Genomic DNA, 23,552 nt, shown 5'->3' on the forward strand with positions numbered 1-23,552 from the left:
AAACTGTCTCAATGTAACATTAACCCACAGTTAGGTGGATTGGTAACTGGGTGTCCGAGTGAACCCACATTGTTAAGGTAAAAAAATGTCATCAGTGTTGTCCCATATGGCTCTGTCCTAGTCCCCTCTTCTTTGGTATATATTTCTGTGCCGAAAAAGCCAATATTAAGGGAGCATGGCTTACCCACTTTGTTGACAACTGCAGACTGGGGGTGGTTATTAAACTCCATTCTGATACTCAAATTTTCCACCAAGGGCTAGTCCAAAGAAATGTTTAATGCATTAATCATAAACTTACTGTCAACCACAAAAAGAAGAAAACCAGCAAAAAAAGAGGAAAAACATAAAGAAAAAACTTCAGTTTGAGACCTTCACACGTGTGAGTTCAAAAAATGCAGTGTAGTCATAAAATCCAAGAAAATGAGATCTTTTTCTTTACTGTCAACAGCAAGAGCTGCATCGTAGTTTGCTTTGGTAAATGCAGCACTGCTACTGCTTTCTATATAGAAAGCAGTCCTCTTACATTTAACACAGCCGGCATGGACTTGTGCACATATGTTGATAACAAACTCTCCTTTGACCACCATCCATTTGTGGCAGTTTGAAAATCTTTTCCCCTCGTATAGCTTATCCTTCCTGGTATTTCTGTACCTCCCATAAAGCCGGAGAAGTTATATTTTCACTTTATTCATCCTTATCACTCCCATTATTGAATATAATAAGCATTATCTCACTAAGCACATAAATTAGATTGAGAGACCTCACCATTTCCTAGCTAAACTATTTCAGGTCTCATTATCCTTAGCTACTCTGACTAAAAGGCTTGTCCCTCTGCTCCTGCAGGAAGATCTCTGCTTAGTCTTCTGTGCTACGAATGACCCAGCACCCTATCAACTCCTTCACCTAAATAGAAAAATAAATAGTAGTAAAGCAATTTACCCTTATAGAGGTTTGTACTACCACATCAACAATACCAGATGGAGTGACAGAAATCTATCCCAACATATCCACTGTTTCCAGAAGAGGCTACCCTTACCTTTCAGACAGAGTACTTCCCTAGCACTAAACCAGTCTGGATGAGTGGAGGGGTGGCTGCAATTTTTCACTGGGGATTCTTGGAAAAAGTCTTCTTAATAAGGTGATACTGTTAAATCTCCTATCCATATATAGTGATGTGGCTAAGCTTCTTGATGGTTTCCTTGGCTGTATACTTTGTAAGAACCTTTGAACAAATGCAGCAAGATGCTTCTAGTTGAATTTTTTGTTATTAGTTGTAAAAACTGTATGTGTTGTACCATGGAGCGTGGCCCAGATTAGGGGAAGCAACAGCCTAAAACAAGCTTCTAAAAAATAAGAAAGGGTTCTGAAGAAACCCAAGTCCAGAAGCAAACTGGTGATTTGTCAGACTAATGAGAAACTTATGCATATTTGTAAGAATATAGAATATATGTGGCTTAGGATAATCAATTGTTAGTTTTTGCTTAGAAGTCACTAAAATTACACCATACTCTACTGCTTAATGCCAGAAAGAATCCTTTTCTTAGCTAAATCAAAATATAAGATCTTAAGGAAGCTTAGATTAAAATGTGACACTGAACTGTACGTTTTATATCAGTAGACTTCTAACTTACCACCCCTATCAGCATTTGTTATAACCAATTTATTGTTGGATTGCAAATTAACACATATTGTTTTCCTCTTTTGTCACCTTACCACCATATTTTTAAACAACCTAGAAAAATCTAAATGTAAGTAAAAAAATATGAAATATATATATATATATATATATATATATATACTGCATTTTCAAAATCTGCCACAGTAGTTTTATAAAAGGCATTTGGAAAGAAGATGGCCAAAATCCGAACATGGTGATCTGTTAGGCTTCATCAGTATGTTTATCTTAAGACTAACATTTAAAATTTGACTTACTTCAGAAGGCTTTTAAAACCAAACTTTTTATGGATTATGGATGTTAGCCACACATACACACACGCACACACAAACAGATAATATATATATATATATATATATATATATATATATATATATATATATATGTGTGTGTGTGTGTGTGTGTGTTGCACATCTAAAATCCTTGTTAACATATAGTTAGATAGACAAGCCTGTATTACACATGCACTTTTGTATTGTTAAGTATTTTAGAAAATGTCATATGTAAAACATTGAAAATAATACTGTTTTCATAAACTTACTGTCATTATATATTGATTTCAATAAATTTAAACCTTTATAAAAAATCCAGGGGTGTAATATGTAAAAGTAGTTTGGTGCATGTTACTGCTCCTCTACTGCTAAACTGACTGAGTTTCCTTACAGGCCTGAAATGGGAAGTAAGCCTGAGTCACCTATAAAAGAAAGGGGTGATGATGCAGTGTAACAGAGTTCTGCATCCACCCAATCACCTTCCTCAAAAGATATGTAACAGCATGGCTTGTTCATTTAGAAATTCATTGCACAGCTTGTATTGGTGATTAGGGCTTTAGAGTAATGAGATGCAATGGGTAATCACCCACATATGATTACAGAGTTTCACTATGGCTTTGGAGTCTTTTCCTCCAGCTCTGTAGCTAGGATATGCAGTAAAGGCGTGGAATGCAAGGCATGGATCTTCACATAAGCGTCTGTAAGAAACTATAAATACAGATAGAGCTTTAAGCCTCTCTTGGTTTCTAAGGGTCTTTAAACCAGTAAGCTCTCTACTTAGGAACCTCTGGAGTTTTTAGCTGTGTGATGTGTATCGTCATAAATTGGAGCGGTCTTGTATCTCTTGAGCACAGGGGTGTCAGTAAGGCAGGTGCGAGCATTTAACTGCAATATGTGAAATCTTGCTAGCTAGTCTTCCTGATGTTTTCACTCTATCTGAGTGAAATTTTAGTAATTTCCCCTTTTTTCTAAGACACAGTATAAAACTAAAATACTTTAAACAAGAGTACTAAATCAGTCAGTCCTGATTTTGAAGACTTTGCTATGGAAGCACTGAAGTAAGTGTCTGTCTGCATCTGACTATATAATTTATATTCTAGTAGCTTACCATAGTTAAGGTTTCAATGTTCTTGAGAAAGAGTCAGCCAAGATATTCTTCTAGCTTAGTTTTAAGAAATCTGTCTGTGCAATTTTATCTGCTCCTTGTGAACATGCATTTGCAACTGCATATTTAAATGTCTGTCAGCACTGTCTAACTTCTTTATTTCCTAGATAAAGAATGTGTTTATTCATTTTAAGCTCTTATTGCTTTAGTTATATATGATTTATTCTCTGAGGAGTATACCTTTCAACCTCTTAATGCAAGAAATCTGGATAACACCTGAAATAATGGGGGGCAAAGTCCCAAAAATAGGCACATATTTTAAATATTGCTCTTATACACTTAGAAAGCTGCTAGAGTAACAGGATTTGTGTTAGCATGCATTTTCTGAAGGATATGAAGTCTGAAACTCAAACATATGTCATTATTTGGTCATTGTTTAGTGACTTCAATCCTCTGTAATTTGCCAGAAAACCACAGATTTTATTAAGAGCAGACCAAATATTTGAGGCAAAAATCTGGACAGTCTGCAAAAATATGTACAGCTGACAGGTATACTGAGGATGGAGTACCATTTATTAAGCTCTGCAGGTTTTCAGACTTTTGGTTTCTGCCTATAATTTGACTCTGCTCATTGTTATTTTGTATTTATTATAGTTTTCTGGCTATCAATTGTATATTATGATAGTTAGTTGGTCTCTAGTTGTATCTAGGGTGGTGGCAGTAAGTTCTTGCCAGAAAAAAAGTTATGGGGAACTGGAGAATTCTGCAGGGTTTCCCAGGGAATTTTCTTTTGTGTGTGTGTGTGTGTGTGTGTGTGTGTGTGTGTGTGTGTGTGTGTGAGTGTGTGTATGTATGTATGTATGAAAATGATTTTTTGAAATGCATTTACTGTGAGTAAGAGGCACTGCACTCAGCACAGTAACTGGTCAATTAACTGGTCAGTTACTGGTATTAACTGATCAGTGTATTGGCCTAGTTTAGGTGTGGATATTGAAAACCCATACAAAAGGCAGCACTGCATGTTCTCTGTTTGGTGTTTGCTCTTTTAATGCCAGGTGCATTTGGTGAGTTGGTTAGTGAGTTAGGTTTGGGTGTATCTATTCTATTTTAACTTATTAACACCTATGGAAAGACATCTTGTCCAGGACTGACTTCCTGTTTTTCTCACTTTATTTGCCTGGATGATATCATTCTCTGTGTGACACTGACTGACTGAATCAGTTAAGAAGGTAATGGAAATAAGTGAATGAGAATAAACTGAAGAAATGTACCTTCTGTTGTAAGATCCAGCCATGTTTTTAACATATGCTCCCTTGGGAAAGCAGTATATATGGTCAGAAAACCAGTCACCATGCTTTTAACCACTTTACTTCTAATAATTCCCCAGATATTTCAGGGAACCTGCGCACTTGCTCAGAGTTAGAAGTATTTGAAGACAATATCTATAAGAGTAACAGAAAAACATGCTGTGAAATAGCACATCAGTTCTCATTTTAACATTTTAGTTCATTTTGATATCCATCCTAGACAGGAAAGTCTGTTTTAAGGCATAGGTAATCTGGATTATGTGAGTGTTTAGTTAATTACATATATGTTCTCTTAGAAAATGAAGCTTTAGATATTAATCTCTTAATATTATATCTAAACCTGTTTGATTTTAGTGGGTATATGACTTGTAGTCAATATTGTCTGGTCAGCACTTAGGTGAAATTTTTAAGATAGGATCCCTACCATACCTTTCAACCTCTTAATGCAAGAAATCTGGACAAAGCCTAAAATAATGGGGGGACAAAGGCCCAAATATAAGGACAGATTTTAAATATTGCTCTTATAAACTTAGAAAACTGTTAGAATAACAGCATCTGTGTTACCATGCATTTTCTGAAGGAAATAAATTCTAAAACTCAAATATATGGCATTATTTATGGACTTCAGTCCTCTGTGATTTGCCAGAAAACCACAGATTTTATGAGGAACAGACCAAATATTTGAGGCAAATATCTGGGCATTCTGCAAAAATCTGTACAGTTGAGAGGTATGATCCCTACCACCATCATCATATATATGCAAACAAGGGATTAACTAATGGAATATTTCGTTTTTCATCAAGTAATACCTTTGAGTGCCCAGACCTTTTCAGTCAGAAATCTTTGTTTTACTTCAAGCTATGTTAGTTGTTTGGAAAGATACATTCCAGTGGGACCAATGTACTAGGTAATGGGCCAAATAAGGGAGGACTTCAGCAGTAGTGAGACTTGTCTGGATATGGATGAAATACTGTAACAGACAACCCATGCAAGGTGAAAGTGTTTTCTAACTGTGACTAACTATGACTGAGACATGATGGCCAAAAGCAAGCTCCTCCTCACCATCATCATGAGTACCCATCCTCTGATAATTGTGTCTGTTTTGAGGGGGATACCAACAGTATGATAATCAGGGGGGATGCTGGTTTTCACAAAAGTAATTATCTTAAAGGGGGTCCAATTACAAATTATGTAAAGCAAACTAGTCTTGTGATCAAAGAGCAAATAAAATAAGCAAAATGTCTCATACTGGAAGGTACCCATCAAAATGGCAATTTATAAGTCCACAATTATCAAGGGTACATATTGTGCTAGTCTAGGGTGTCATTCATTACCTGTCCTACTGCTGTTTCTCTTGGGCACTGCAAAGACACAATAAGGAAGGGACCATTCTTGTCCCCCTGTATTACACTGCCAAAGGTACAGGTTTTGACTTGCCTCAGATAACCTGGGCTCAACTAGTAGCTTTTGAATTGGGGGGGGGGGGTTAAGATGCTGATGTCTGATCACTGATCCCAGGAGCAGGGAGCTGGAAGTTTGAATGGTCCCGCAAGAGATGTCCACTTGTAGGAGGGGTACACTTCAACTGGACCCAGCACTGTGTGCAATGCACAATGCTGTTCAATCAGCATAGGACAGAACAGGCTTATAATGAAAGCCTAGTGTGTACCAATGATGAGGTTATACTGAGGATTTCCCATTCATTATAACTGACCAGCTTTGATTAATGTTTTCACTTGTCCAATCCTTGCCACCACCAGGTGGTCCTAGACCAAGGACAAAGTCTGGGACATCAGAAATACAAGACCCAGTACTGTGAGATATGGTGCTTTGAAAACGGAAGTCTAATTCTTCCAAAAGACAACAAATTTTGAAACTTGCTGTAAAATCATTTTAAAGGGCATTGTACACCCTAATGTGGGGGCTGTAATAGTCTCCACACCTCTTCTACTTGCATATACTAAGTCAGAAATATCACTACTTTTGAGGTGGGAAATACTTGAAGCCACAATCTCAGAAGTATTCCTGCTATTCATAGTTACATTTTTGCTTTTCCAAGGATCAAAGTTGTGGTTCTGAAAGTTTTTTATACAAATTGCAATGAGCTGTATGGCAGATTACTTTCACAGTCCAAACTCTGTATCTGCCTACGGTTTGCACAAGTCTAACATAGCTTCAACAACACAAAAGCCCTAAAAACTATCACATTTATAAGAGTGCTATCCAGCTGTGAAAGGTTATGCACACCTTACACTTGTTGATACACCAAGTCCTTTCACTTCCTCCCATAGTCAAAGGGGTGACATGTATTCAAAAGCTTTTGTGTTTTTACTGAAACAGGATTTTTTCCAGAAATCTTGTACTTAGTGCAACCAGTTTTTAACTTTATTATTAAAATATGGTCTCTCAGTTGTAGAACTGTTAGGGTGTATAAAATAAATATAGTAAGTTAATGCAATATTAAAAAGAAAGAAAATGTTTTTTTCCCTAAAATATTAAGAAATTAGCAGTTTCATGTTTCTTACAAGATGCAACTAGCCAAATGAAGACTCTTATGAGAAACGCGGAATAAGTAATAACCTTATCAGCCAAAATGACTCATTTTTACATATCCTGAAACCCTGAAACCTTCTAATATCCATTGTTACTTATATCGTGGGTTTATATTATAACATTGAAGTTTTAAAACTTTGAATGCTATAATATCGAACCCTTTAGAGTGAAAGCTGACAATAGCGAAGCCTCGGAACATCGAAATTTTACCTAGGGTAAGATTTCGGTGGTCAGTTCCGTGGCTTCGCTATTTACAGCACTGTGGTGCGATGGTTATGAACCGGGTTTAGGGAAGTGAGCAAACAGAGGTTACAGATTGGGTTCAGGTATGTGTGGTGCGATGGTTACGGACCGGGTTAAGGTAAGTGAGCGAACGGACTGGGGTAAGGTGAGTGTGCAGTAGTTAGGGACTTTAGGGTTAGGGCGCAGGTGAGGTGAGTGTGCGGTAATGACAGACTTTAGGTCTAGGGGCAGGTTAAGTGAGTTAGGGTTAGGACGCAGGTCAGGTAAATGTACGATTGTGTGGACGTGAGGGTTAGGGTGGGGTAGGTGAGTTAGGGTTAGGGAGCGGGTAAGGTGAGTGTGCGATAGTTAGGTTCCTTAGAGTTAGGGTTGGGTTAAGGTAAGTGGGTAGCTAGTGGTGTATGTCTGGTTTAGTGTAGGGTTTCTTGAAGTGTATGTGTGTGGATTATTTATTTTGGTGTGTTTGAGTTGTGTGTATGTTTGTCGGAACAGCAAATTTTTTCCCAGGGAAAAAATTTGTTGTTCTGACTGTTCGGTTTTCTGGTGTTTCGATTGAATGGGTTCGATATTATAACATTCAAAGTTTTTAGACTTCGATGTTATAATATAGACCCTTCTATCATAGTACGTCTACACAGTCATCAACCCATATAGCTGTCATTGACTCTTTGATATTGGTTAGTTTCTTGCCCCATTTAAATCCTTCTCCATAATCTTAGTGGTTTCAGTTTCTTTACCTCTTCCACCAACGTCAGGGGTCACAAAGCATACTAAGAAGCAATTGCTATTGTGCAATCACTCTGTGACCTTTTCTAATAATATCTTCATTGCTTATGAGAACCACATTTGGCACATTACCAGCCCCCCACCCACCTCACTGTGCTCATGCCTACTCAGTCCCTGAGTCCAGCAGCATTATACATCAATCACTTCCTTTTCCTGTATACTTGAAGTTAGTGCTTCTCAGTTTTCTTTTTTTTTTCTTTTTTCTCTCTCTCTCTTTTTTTTTTTGTTTTGACAAAGAGTTGAGCTTATCAGTTAGAAATGCATTCGCTCTGCTGTGGGCGATTGTTCTCGACCAATCAGGGACAAATCTCAAAAGAATGCAGGACAAATAAAAAATAATCAAGAGCATTTAAAATATTAGTACTATCAACTTGAGAAATTAACAAAATAAGTGATTGTGAATTAGTACTCATTTTCTGAAGTAAAAGAAGTGTGTAACTCTAATTATTGTAATTAAGTATAATTCACCACCTTTTCTACAAAATTCACCATTTGTAGGTGGGATTAAGATGGATAGAGTTAAAATTAGATTAAAAATCAGGGACAGTTAAGAGATATGCTCTGGCTTACATTTTTCCCTACAACACTTTATAAATGTTAAAAATGTGTAACACCTTAAATGATTCAGGCATTTTAATAAAAACTGCAATCTTCATAGCAAACAGCACCAGCACAACCAGCTTAGAGCAAAATAGCAATTTCATTAAAACTGGAAAGAGAACTGGAGCAATCTGATATTAAGTCACCAGCCTCTGAAGTTTTGCCAAGTACTCACGATACCATCTAGTTATATATGAATACACAAGATATTACAGGTCTCCTCCAGAGAGGTTGTATACTCTGGCCAACCACCATGTATTCTCTGCTACTCTGTAATATAAAAGCAGCTAACTTGGTTTTTGTCTTTTAATCTGTACTACTTCCCCTGTGCATCTCCTGCCATTCTTTTAATACTTTACAACCTTACCCCACCATTCTGACCTTTTATTTTATCCCTTTAGCTTATAAAGCTTGTATTCCTGCAGCATATTCCATTTTCTACTCCCTTTGATCCATGTCTTCTGTATGTGCCATGTATCAGTGAGATAAACAGCAGATTAGTTAACTTTTTCCTGTGGTCCTAGCATTGCCAAAATGGAGGTTTGCACCCTAGGTTCTTCTACCTCTGTTATAGCATTCTCACCAAAGCTATCATCTCCATGAAGTATAACTTTAGTTAATCAGGTGGGGTATTAATTTTAATCCAGTTCATGAGTCCTGCCTTTAGCAGCCATTTTCATTAAATGCTGTAAGAAGCAGCTGCCAGCATACAAATCCTTGTTTTCACATATATTTCTCTTTGTTTGTTGCCAGTCCAAAATTTGCTTTCTTGCATTCCTGGCTCACCTGCTTCCTCCCTTACCCCAGTAATGCATTACTGCAAGGCACAAGCCGAACATCAGATAATCCCACCAAGCATTCCATCCAACTGTGTATTCTATCCAGCTGTGCTTGTCATGCAGCTGTGCTGCCCGTTGTATCACCCCCTGTACTTCTGCATCATAAGATAATGTGTTCCACAAATGCAAAGGTCATGTGGCTCACTTCCTTTACAAGCTTTCTACAGGAATGTCAGTCTTACCTTATCTAAGGTTAGTTTAGAGCAAGCTTATTCCCTTATTGTGCTACCTAGTTGGACTTGTTGGACTCGTCATACTAGAATGCCTAATCCTCAGTCCACTACATAATTAATTTGTCTTCCAGTTCAATAGGCTCCTTCTCATCTCTGTTTATAGCATCATTTCCCACCTGGGTATTAATATCTTCAATATTTTTACATTTCTTGTAGCTACATATGTAGTTCTAGTTAGACTAGAGCACTAGGGAGGTTTAATAAATTCCCACATTGATGGTTTTGACATACACCTCCTTGAGATTTAGGATGGACTTACTTTTCTGTATATCTATTACTTCTATACATATTATAATTTTCAATTTATTTATTAGATTTCTTTCCCTTTCTGGTAGGAATTTGCCCTCTGGGATTCCATCTAGTGTGGTTCATGCATGCACTCTTAGCATAGGAATTGATGGTCTCGATTATTGCTTGGCAATACTGAAAGCCTAGATAAACTAAATTAGATGGCAATAAAAGTCGAAGTTTATTAGAGTGCTGTATGAACTTCTTTGAACAGTGGAAATATTTAGATAGTTCTAGTTATGATGATTGGGTATGTGCTGTAAATTTTAAGTTGGTGTCTTTGAATTTTAACAAATTTTATGACTTTTACTTTTTAATTATTGTCTAAACTAAGTGCGCAAGTCCATGTTTCACAATGGTGACGTCACCTTCAGAAAAACTTTTTAAATGGATTTTGGCGCTAACTTGTTTGTATTTTCTGATGAAGCTACTGTTTAATCAGTAGCGAAAACGCTATTTTGGTGGTTATTTTTAAAAATAAAATTGCATTAAAGCTCCATTTTCGTCACTTCTTTGGACCTGGTCTTCTGCCAGTGTGGTATCAACATTTTACTTTCAGCAGGAATTTAATTTAATGTGAAAACTAGTTACCTCCTTTTAAGAACTTGAATATACTGTACTTTTTTCAAGATCTGGATTTAATAATAGGTAACAAAGTGAACTATACAATTTCCCACTGTACCATGTATTACTTATTTTATGAAAAGTGTAGTGAGATGAGTAAACAAAAGGATTTAATGGGTTCACGCGTTAAATAAAAGGTTTACTGAAGTGAAGATGTCTGTAGATGTAATTTCTGGTCTTCATCTCTGAATTCTTGGGTTTCAGCACAGTGAGGGCTCAAGTGCTGAATTTAACTTGTCAAGATTCAACCAAATTTGGAAAAAAAATGAAATCACTGCCAGAGTATAGTTAGAAATTACACCAGCAGTGATTTCCTATGGACAACAGTAATTGCAAAGTTCAGCACCATGGAGTTAAACGAATTGACCTGTACCCTTCTTTGGTTTAAACTCAACGTGTAGAGAAGGCCTTTTTTGGAAATACCTTTTTCACTACAACTTTTCTTCAAGATAAAATACCAGATTAAAATGTTAAAGTTCTACTTAAACCATTTGGCATAATTAGGGAAGGAATTTTCAGCTGATTTTGAAACAACACACCCTTCCATACTCAAAGTAACAAAGTTAAAGGGGAATTAGAACTTTTACTTAGCATCTCCTTATCCCAGAGTTTAATACTCACCCTACAAAATTCTCACTAAACTACCGGATATGACATTTCTGTGATATTTATTTATTTTCCTGGTTGTTCACTGCAGTGGGTTTACAAGAATCTTGGAATCCTTTCTTTAGGAGTTTGTCTCCCTCACTCTTACATAATATTAACCATCATTTTATAACACTGTAGCCCATACAGCACATGATTTGTATTTTTTCTTACTGTTCATGCAGGTGGAATCAGAAACATATTTAAAGTCTAGCGATGCATACCTCTCATATTACTAAGAAAGCAGCTGTATCTGTAAAGATAGGAAACATAATATCTCTGAATGACAAAAGGAATGGCTAGAGGAAATCCTGCAACTAATTGTTTCTTAGGTTTCATAGAAAATACACTTTAAATGCTGGTTATATATTAAGATGAAGGGGAATTTTATATTGTGCTTTAAAGATTGTAAAGAAAAAATACCACTATATTGTCCAGAGAATCTAAAAAATAATCTGTAACTGTATATACTTCCATCTTAAGTTAATCAATAGGACAATCTCAAAGAGGGATGTTCAAGAAATGTATCTTTTATGGGGGAGACAGTGCATTATAGGATGGAGAAATATGACTAAAGAATAAAAAAAAGAAACAGCTTAAAAATAAAAAATAAAATAAAATCACATTTGTATGGCCTCTCCCATTAGATCATTTTGTCATAAATATGTTATAACTTAAAAATAACTTTTGATAAGTACTTCTGGAATGACATTGATTTTGCACAGGATATTGGGATACTATAAAATGTTTTTGTTAACAATGCTTATCTATTCGGAAGCTTTAGAAGAAGAAAAGATTTCATCAATTTACTGTTCAGTCAATATCTTAATCAAACTTTTCACTGAAAACCTTCATTTTTGCATTAATGGCAAATAAAAAGAGACCATGTTTAATCAGGTGTTATGTATTATCAGTTAATGAACTGTGACAGAATACATACATGGCAGAAATAAATTTTATTCACATATTTACTTAAACTGCTTACTTAAACACAACTACCAAATCTATTTAGGTGCTCTTTTTCTCCCCAGCCGGTTGCAACTTTAGGGAGCAAAAACAGAACTACTCTTTTTTAACTTGCCTGCCTACTTGTCTACTTAAAATTCTTAATTCTGTATATTTTGCATAGCCATATTCATTATAAATATTAAGATACTACAAACTAACAGTTTCATTTAAGACTATTTGATGGAGAGCACCCTTAATCTGCACATACCATACACAAACAAAATGGATCCTACAACTACAAAAGCAATTTATTTAAAAAAGACAAGCCAACAATTCTTTTGCAAATGCTTCTTTAGGTCAATTTGCATTATTTACATGCAAGCTTTTTTTTAAATGAGTTCTTTAGGTTACATGTATAGTCACACTATCAGAGGCACTTAAAAATATTTTAAACAGATATTCAAATTTACACGAATTAAAAATAAAACAACAGTAAACAAATACTTTAACTCTTATACTACTTTTACATTAATATAGATTTAAAATAGTAACAGTTCCATTTATACCTGGAAAGGTGCCTGCATGTAGCCTGTTAATCCAATTACACTCAGTATTTTCTGTTTCTGTGACACACCACCCCTGATATATTCTAAGACTATCTGAAGGACAGCAAATTTAAATTAATGCTCTTGACCTTTGTCAGAGATTTATTTACAGAAGGACTTTGTTTAGAAACCAATTCTAGTCTCTGAAATGCGGTCACAGATTTGTTCTCTCAACTTAAGACTCATTTTCCCAACATAGTACATATCACATATGCAAATATTGTTTCAACAATGTGGGAGGATGAATCTGTTTTTTTCTGACAGCAATATCTATAGAAGTAAAGTTTTACTATAGAAGCATGTTGTGGATGAAATATTTGACATGGGATGGAAACAGAAGAATTTGATCAATTTATAAATTATCTTATATTGATTGTGGGATTTATAACTATTAAAAATTTTTGTTTGTATACAGTAATTGATTTTTTAGACATTAGATTATCTAAAACTCTAGATGGTAGTATAGTTGTGACTGTTTATAGAAAGGAAGTTAAGGAAAATACTTTCTTACATAGAAGTAGTATATGCCTCCCTTATGTTCTCTAATATTTCAATTGGTCAAACAGTATGCCATGATAGGTATAACACTAATGATAATATTTTAAAGGGACAGTTAGAAAATATTATAATGCTGATTTTTATAATCGAACAACAACAAAAGCAGATAGTTGGGAAATATCAAGCTATAACAAGACCTGAATTTTCTAAAGCTACTGATAATATTATGACTACTACATATACTGGCAGAAAAAGAGTTAGATATACTCTCACATATAATCACCATACAAATTCAAGATATTATAAGGAGACATTGTTATATCTTGAATGGCCTGACAGGACTGAAAATATATGATTACTTATGATGCATACTGACTTTATACTGTAAGAGACTGAAACAGAAATTAAGATATAAAGAACAACAAATTTATAAACATAATGTTAACTATAGGCAGAAGGCAGGTACTTATTTGTGTGCTACCTTTTCATTCTGTAAGTATATTTACAGACAGGATAGTATTGTGCACCCAGCTAGAAAGAAAATACATTATTTTACCTCATATGCAAATTGTAATATAAGGCATATAGTTTATATTGCATTATGTGAGGTTAAATTTCTCCAAGTCTTTTGTGTTTCTTAAACCATGACATGAATGGATCCCATTCCTAAGTCAAAGTATGATTAAAGTATGTGAAATTGGCATTGTTTCAGTTTTTGATGTTAGCCAAAAGTGCTCTTCACAGCACTCACAATATGACCAGAATTGATTTATCCTGTAATTTATATGGAGGTACATACATCGGTAGCTATCTAAATATGACTGTAAATTATTTTTTATGATACCCATTGCTCCTACTACAATTGGAACTGTCTGGGTATCCTTTTATCACATTGCCATAATTTCTGCCTACAAATCCTGGGATTTTCTGACTTTCTGTCCGTCTATCTGTGTGCTAGACATTGTAATCACTGGGACTACTATATCTGGTTTCTCACATCTCTTTTTTGAACTGGTGGTAATGGGTGATCCTATGTGATATAAACTTCATCAGTCCCTATAATGTGTTGTGGCTCATGTTTCCAATGCTTCCCAGCTAACTCCATGTTGTAATTTTTGCACAATCCCCAGTTGTCAGGTATGTGATGCATACTATGTTGGAAAAACTAACTGTAAGTTAACAGAATGAATCTGTGACCACATGTCAGATATTAGAAGAGGTTTACAAACAAATTATTTTTCCCTAGCACAGTTGTTTATATTATAGGCCTATACTCTCCATGTTTTCTCATACCCCCTTGTGCAGGAATACCCCATTCTTATGCCCTCATATAATAGCCCCATAGGTCCATAGGTAGTTACTAGGTATGATATCTATAAGACCAGTTTCCTAATTACCACAGAGCACTGTCTGGCTAAGTGGCTTGCTCAGTCTCACACTCTAGGGAAATTAAGGTCTAGGGGAGTCAAACTCTGGCTATTGGAAGCATATTGTTATCAGTTTATAACCTGAATCCTCTGGACTAATTGAGTGCTCTCAGTCAGTTCTACATTAACTAGTGATCTGTCAAATACCACTGTCAGGGGATCTACCAACACACTGGTAAGATTCCCGAGGACCTTGGCAGACATCTCACATTGTCCTTAAGCTTTATGTGCCATAAAGCTGCATTTTCCCTCTCTGCCTTCTTCCTCTTTGTCTTGGTGCCTTTCTCCTGCTCTGCTGACTCAGCAAGACTTATGCAAAGTGTTCATTAAATATTTATTTTCCTTATACCTCTGTAGTCTCCACCCCATGTTTGCAGAGCTTGGGTAGGTCTGTTCCCCTCTCTTTCCTTTATACTATATAAGTAACAAATCACTTGTTGTTGTCATTGAATACTTCTCTAGCTCACTTCATATTATAAGAACTTGTGACCAAAAACAGACTCCGTACTACAAAAAAGGAAGGGAACAGACTCCAACCACGAATGACAGGCTCCTTCACCCAAAGTCCACAAGCACAAAGCAGTCAGCAAGCCAAAGTCCGACAACAAGCTGCACTGATGTTTAAAACAAAGTTTATTCACAAACAAGTACCGTGAAACGCTCAAAGCGTTTTTCGTTTGAACCAGTGTCCAAACTTCTTCAGACAACAACTGGCTTTCGCGCCAGTACTCATTTAAATGTTGCACATAGATGATGTCACATTAAACCTTAAAAGGGCAACTATCCCTTAGTTTCAATCTGTTTAAAAACTGTGTAATTCAAGTTTATTTACAAACGACACCTCTATAGAATATAAACATAAAAACATCTTTTAAACGTGTGTCAGTTTGTAACTTCCTAAACCTTCTAATCCACTTAATGTGCTCTACCTATTTCTCATTAGTAAGCACTATTACAAGTACTAAATTGTGTTATAAAATATCAAATAAAACCTAATTTATTTTAAAAATATATATGTATATATGTTAAACTATCAAGGGTTATTTGTTTTAAAAAAGTTTTGGTCATTGTGTTGTGTTTATGTAATAGTGTGTACCATATTTTTACTGTAATGTCCATGTCATGACCTATCATAATATCTGGGACAGGGAGGCTAACCTAGTAAGTGGTATTAAGTAACAGCAAGTTACGTTAATGAGACTTTTTTTGACACCACAGATGCTGGGTTGTTTGTAGGATCTTGTTATACCTTACATTACTAAAAATTCCTACAAGTTACCTACTTGGTACTACTGCCATCTAGTGACAAATATCTAGTTTGACATATCTTCAAATGGATATTTAATTAACCTCAGGGTATGTTATAACCCTAAGGTTATTAATACTGTCCTCATATTTGTTTAATGTAATGTTACGTTACCTAAGTAAACTTTTTAGTTTTAATATACATGCGATTGAACAAATTTCGTTCAACCCTGGGTCCCTACAAGATGTTAAACGGAGTTGCCATTCCAATTCTTTCTTTTCAAGGTGCAACCTCAACATGTTCTCATTTGCCAAGTACAAAGGGTCTCCCTGTACTTGGTCTATGATCATAAATTTAAATGTATGTCCAATGTTGGCATTGCAGTGTCTTGCCAGGGCGTTTTCTTCTTTGTTTTTCCTTATGGCATAAGTATGCTCATAAATTCGATCCCTAAGACGCCTGTCCGTTTTCCCTACGTAAAATGCAAGACACTTGTCACATTGGGCCAAATACACAACTCTTTTGCTGTTACAAGTGTAATTACCTTTTGTAGAGTATGTTCCTTTGTTGATACTAAAAGTGCTACCAGGCATTATGTAACTGCAATACCTACATGAACCACACTTCCTAGTACCATTCTTTCCTTTTGGAATGTGTGGTTTGCTTTCTAACAGTTGCTTCAAGTTTTTTCCTCTCCTATATATAATAACGGGTCCATCCTTTAGAGTGTTTTCTAGTTCCCTATCTAATGACAAACTAGACCAATATTTTTTGACTATATAACAAATCTGACTTGCTTCTAAACAGTATGTAAAAATGATTGCAGTATTGTATTTTTTGTTGTTATTGTTGTTATTTTCTCCTGCTGTTACAACCTCCATTCCTAATCCGGAGTGGTCTTCTATGTTAGTCTCTACTGGTTCTAAATAGTCACCTCCAATCACATCTTGCTGTTGGCATCCGCAGGTTAGAATTGCTTTGTAAACACCTCTCTCCCTTTTTCCAATGACTTCCTTAAAAATCCCCTCCAAAAAACTTGTAGGGTAACCTCTATGTGAAAACATTAGATGTAGGTTATCACATTCTCTTTCAAAGTCATGGTCTAAGGTGATCATCCGAGCCGCCCTTACAAGTTGCCCCTTCACCACAGATTTCTTTTGGTGAAGGGGGTGTTGGCTGGAAAAATGGAGGTATGTGTTTGAATACGTTTCCTTTCTGTGTATTTTTGATACATAGCCATGTGAGGTTTTAGTTAACTCAATATCCAAAAAGTTTACCTTCATTTTGTTGAAATTCATCGTGAACTTAAGGAAAGTTGTAGTGGCTGTGAGTTGGTCAACCAACTCTGTTGCTTCTTTTTCCTCTCCTTTTATTAAGATGAAAATATCATCTAAAAACCTCTTATACATGTAAATGTTAGAACTCCAAGGTTGGTTAAGTACATACATGCTTTCCCATTGTGCTAATACCAGGTTTGCAAAACTACCACCCACTGGAGACCCCATTGCTACACCGGACTTTTGTACAAACAGCTTGTCTTCAAATGAAACAAAATTGTTTTTTAATATACAGTCCAATAGTTTTTCTACTGTCCTCCATTCATTTTGTGTAGCTCCTTTTAATTGAATGAACTCCACTACCCATTTGATTCCCAGGTCTTGTGGTATACAAGTATACAAATCACAAATGTCTATGGTCAAAAAGTTAAGTGATGGGTCAAATGGTGTATTCTGCAAGTACTCCAAAAAGGACCAAGAATCTTTTAATATTTGTTCTTGGGTTCCCACATATTTCTTCAACAGTGCATCTACAAATTTGGCACAAGGGTATGTTAAGGATTGCCTTGCATCTACCAGGGTACGGAAAGGTGGGTTACTCAAGTTTTTGTGGAGTTTAGGGATGCCGAAAATTTTCGGAATCCTTGGAGCTGAAATATTTAAATAGTGGTTTTGTTCTACACTGATTAATCCTTCTAAGTATAAGTCATTTATTATTGATCTTACATTATAGTAAGCTTGGTTTAGTTCGTTTCTACTTGAACTTTCGTAAGTGTCGTTCTCTAATAACATTTGCATTGAACTAGAATAATCTACATTGTATACTACGGCAAGGCCTCCACCTTTATCAGGTTTCATCAGTCTTATTGGTAAACTTCTAAGGGAAAGCAGTAAACTATCCTCTTCTCTCGTGGTGTTAGTATTTTGGTTCTTTTTGTGTCTCCTTACTATGTTCCTGAACTCGTTTTCACATAAATGTTCATACATACATAGTAGGACATTCTGTGGAGGATTGAAACTGCTAGCCACATGTAAATCATTCATAGTGTTACTGTTAGTACTACCAAACATCATATTCAAATTCAATTTCCGCATAAATAACTTAAAGTCAATGAGAAGTTCTACTATATCGCAACCTTTTGTTGGTACAAAGGTCAAACCCTTAGCAAAAAGTTAGACTAAATTTTCATCAATATGACATCCAGTGTAGTTGTATATTGAAAAGTCCCCAGTTTCATTTGTTAAGATTTCACATAATGTCAATCCCACTGTTTGTTCGTACTCCTTGTGTTGTACTGTCTCCTCTGTCCGTTCTCTGATTGTGGTCTCCAAGTTGCCCCCCTCCCCCCTCTGTAGTTTTTTTGTTGTTGTCATTGGGGCTGTTGGTGGTGTTCTCCTGCATCCCAGTCTGTGTTATCCCCTCTATTGAAAGGCAATTTCTTGGCAAATGAGAACATGTTGAGGTTGCACCTTGAAAAGAAAGAATTGGAATGGCAACTCCGTTTAACATCTTGTAGGGACCCAGGGTTGAATGAAATTTGTTCAATCGCATGTATATTAAAACTAAAAAGTTTACTTAGGTAACGTAACATTACATTAAACAAATATGAGGACAGTATTAATAACCTTAGGGTTATAACATACCCTGAGGTTAATTAAATATCCATTTGAAGATATGTCAAACTAGATATTTGTCACTAGATGGCAGTCGTACCAAGTAGGTAACTTGTAGGAATTTTTAGTAATGTAAGGTTTAACAAGATCCTACAAACAACCCAGCATCTGTGGTGTCAAAAAAAGTCTCATTAACATAACTTGCTGTTACTTAATACCACTTACTAGGTTGGCCTCCCTGTCCCAGATATTATGATAGGTCATGACATGGGCATTACAGTAAAAATATGGTACACACTATTACATAAACACAACACAATGACCAAAACTTTTTTAAAACAAATAACCCTTGATAGTTTAACATATATACATATATATTTTTAAAATAAATTAGGTTTTATTTGATATTTTATAACACAATTTAGTACTTGTAATAGTGCTTACTAATGAGAAATAGGTAGAGCACATTAAGTGGATTAGAAGGTTTAGGAAGTTACAAACTGACACACGTTTAAAAGATGTTTTTATGTTTATATTCTATAGAGGTGTCGTTTGTAAATAAACTTGAATTACACAGTTTTTAAACAGATTGAAACTAAGGGATGGTTGCCCTTTTAAGGTTTAATGTGACATCATCTATGTGCAACATTTAAATGAGTACTGGCGCGAAAGCCAGTTGTTGTCTGAAGAAGTTTGGACACTGGTTCAAACGAAAAACGCTTTGAGCGTTTCACGGTACTTGTTTGTGAATAAACTTTGTTTTAAACATCAGTGCAGCTTATTGTCGGACTTTGGCTTGCTGACTGCTTTGCGCTTGTGGACTTTGGGTGAAGGAGCCTGTCATTCGTGGTTGGAGTCTGTTCCCTTCCTTTTTTGTAGTACGGAGTCACTTCATATTATGCTTTACTGCCTCTGTGTGTCATTTGTCTTTATGTATTTATTCCTCCCCTATCCTAAACACATATTACACGATCACTGCTGGCTAACAGTACTTTCCTGTGAATATCTATAATTTCCTCTGCCTTGCTTGGAATCACATACAAAATGTTGCTACTTGTGGCAAATTCCCTCTTGGCCAAAGACCTTAATCAATGTGTGGTTCTTCTCTACCCTTGAGCTTTGAATCCCATAGTTAACTTCTAGCAGATTCAGGTTCTCCATACACATAACTCTCTTCTTTCGCATTACCACTTTATTTTTCCTCCATTTTCTCATTCTTCTGCTTTAAGGAATCTGGGGTCCAAATATGCTGTATTGCTTCACCAACACTCCTCCTTCCTCTACCTAACTGCTATGGTTCTTACCCCTGGTAATGACACCATTCACTCCTTTTGTGTCTCTTCCTCCTTTCTGATCTCCCATTTAATGAACCCATTTATGAATAATGCTAATCAGTCTCCACCTCTCCCTTCTCTGTCATTTCTAAAAAAACTTAGCTGTGTGACTCCCTCTTATTACTGGCCTGCATTTTTGTGATATTAACAATGTTCATTGTTCTGTCCTGCTTCACTGCTTACAACTTCACATCTTCCATCTAGAGTCCTTATTTTGCACACTAATAGCAACCAGCTGTGCTCTGACTTACCAGTCTTTGTTTCTGCAGTGTCTTCTGTGGCCATGTTTCCCTTCTTTTCTTCCACCTGAGTAGTTACCCAGTTATGTTTATCCTATGATATAATTCTTCTATATGTATTTCAAGGTGCAGTCTCTATTCTGGGGACTGATTTCTTTCTAGGGTGATCCTGATCCTGCCTTTAGAATAGATTGGGTCACTCCAGTGCCCCCTTCATCCTACCAATCTCATAGCCTTCTCCAGGACCAGGTAGAGTGAAGGCATATGTTCTCCAAGTGCAAGCTGGTAGGGGTCAATCTTTGTGCCAGTCACGTAGAAGTAGAGCACTGGTGTTCATTTAACGAGCCATGGTTGGGCAGCATTGTGGCTCTTTAAATCATTGAATGTATATGTGTTATTTGCTGGCCTGATCTTTAACTGGTAGAAAGGAACTAGCTAATACCCTTTATTACAGTTTAGAGGACAAGATTATTTTTTCTAGAAGGAGTTATCCTGGGGAACCACCTAAGGCACTAATTCAAGTAGCCATAGCTCTGCCCTTCTCCCTTGTACACTAGCAGTGTCATTCATTATACTCCATAACTCTATTTCTTCACTATGCTTGCTGCTGGTATAGTTATGATTAATGCTAATACTAGCTTCAACCCCTGTCATGACATCTCTGTTACACTCCTTGGCTCTGCTGTTTACAACTCCGCTGTATCCTGTGACAGCTCCTTGGTGACCACATACACCACAACATGTGTGCACCTTTCCTCCTTGTTTTCCACTTTGGCCTTGTCTTCCCATGTTACTATGTTAGCATATTTCATTATAACCTATTCTCTCATGTCTCTTTTATAAAATTCTTTGCCTTGGTGAGTGAGTGTAGAATCACCAAATGCTGTTCTACATCCCCACACTTGCTTAAATCTCCTTCACTTTCTGTAGTATGTCATCTGTACTCTCTCTAACTTGTGCATGTATGTCATTTATGTAGCCATGTTAAAAGAACTTCAGCATGTCATGACCAGACATATCATAACTGTTGCACCTACACATTGCATATTTCTAATCTCTTCAGTTCAGTATAAGTGCGTTAATTGTCATTTTTTCATTTCCTAGAATAATGTGATGTTTAGGCTATTTGTTTGTATGTACTTGATGAATAACTTTCTAAATTCTTATATTTTGTGTTTAAATACTGGTTTAATAAGATTGTTGGTGCTTTTCTCCCCAGCCCCCCCCCCCCAAAGTTTTTTTTATCCCAAGTAGAATAAAATAAAATAAAATAAAAACTAAAATAAGTAATCTAGATATGAACTTTCCCTCTTCAGTTGTAACACTCTGGCCTCTTAACTGTCTGTGTTGAGTCCTTTTTTCCTTATGCCACACTTGATCCACCTTCTATCCTCAGTTCTACACCCTTTTCTCTCTTTCAGTCTATGCTCCTCCCATCTGGGAGAGTGTCCCTGTCTGCCCATTCCTCTTCTTCCCTCTCATAGTGTTGGTTTCTTCATGGCTACTCTTCACCCTATTCCTTCCTCATTACTTGTCTTCGTTGTTTACACTTGTCCTTTCACATTGGCTTCCTTGTCCTTGTTCTCTGTTTTGTGGTTGCATCTCCCCCATTCTCCCGGTACCTTGCTCTGTGCCACCCTACTTTTCTGTATTTCTCTGACAACTCATATGAGTATCCTTCTGTGCTTTATTTCTCTTCCCGACCCTTGTCTTCCCACCTCATCCTGTCTACTGGCTTCCTGTTTCTAGTACTATCTCTGCTGCTTCCCCTCACTCCTCCTTTTCCTCATAGACCCTCCATTCTAATGCAGACTCCAGTCCTCTCCAACTCCAAACATCACTGAGCCAGACATCATCTCCACATCCTGAGCACCTCAAAAGCCTCTGTCTCACTGCCCTGCCAATCCTGCCACATTTTGCATTTATTATTTACTCGTTTTTTTATTTTTACTATTATAATTATTTCCATAGATATATTCATAGATGTATTTTAGTAATTTAATAGTCCTTTCCACCTCAAGTGTTGTTGCCGACTTTCTAAACAATGACAAGAAAGAGACAAACTAAAGGGTAATTAAGAGTAGAAGATTAACATTTATTGCTTAATTTACCTTAAAATGCCTTACCCAGAGTCAAGTCAGAAAATATGCACTAGTGACTCTCTAGTAAAGCAAATTCATAGTTCTTTTAGAAATTATCATTCAGTCTTCTATCAAGAAGGGAATGTTTCTTAATCTGGAGAGGGTAGATACAACTACTCACAATCCCAGCACACTGACCTTAGAAGAATATTCTGAACAGGATACTCTCCCTGTTACTCAGAAGATCGCTATACAGTCTTCTCAAAACTACTAGTGCAACAGCGTTATCTGTGTAAAAATGATACTGGGATTATCAGCCTTCCTTTAACAAGCTGCTTTCTTATCTCCATCTTATACCTCCTATCTCATTGTGAGCCATGGAGTCTTCTAGGCTAAATGTCCTTTCCTCTTGAATGCTTCCAACAATACCTCCTATTTGTCAAAGATAATCCAAGACACTCAATACTGTTGATCACAGGTCAGCTCTCTTGGGTAGCATGTATGCTTTCTGGATTCTGGTGGGGACTTTAAAAATTTTGCAGTCCAGCTGCCACAGTTTGGAGACAGGACAAACTCTGATCTAAACAAGCCTCATTGTTGTCAGTCAACCCAACATCACACTTAATCTCCCCCCCCCCGTATTTCACAACATTTATTTAAACAGGTCTACCTGGCTACCTCTTTTGCTCAAGATGTTGTTGCCCTAATGGTCTCCTGATTTTCTGCGTTCATGGTGGGTTTAGTTATACACACTTATCTCTGTTGTCTGCTTTGTATTTCACAATCTCTTTCTTCCATTCACATGATATGAGAAAACCTGTACAGATGAAGTATTTTGAATCTCTCAGCTAATAGTCCAAGTGTCAGTTTTATGCATTTTCCTACCAATGTTTTGGTACATAAGTATTAGTGACTGATTACATTTTACTAGTTGTATTATATGCATAAGTATGTCTTGAATACTTCAGATATGAGTCTTGCTTGTAGTATATTGGTATAAGTTATTCTTATCCACACACTGACTAAGAGCACATGATTTTGACTGTTTATTCTTTCAAACTGTACTATTTACTAAATAATGATAGTTGCCAACCCAAGTGACCATAGCAAATG

The sequence above is a fragment of the Protopterus annectens genome, chromosome 7.part0, assembly GCF_019279795.1.
Source record: "Protopterus annectens isolate FY-2018-M chromosome 7.part0, PAN1.0, whole genome shotgun sequence".
Lineage (NCBI taxonomy): Eukaryota > Metazoa > Chordata > Ceratodontiformes > Protopteridae > Protopterus > Protopterus annectens.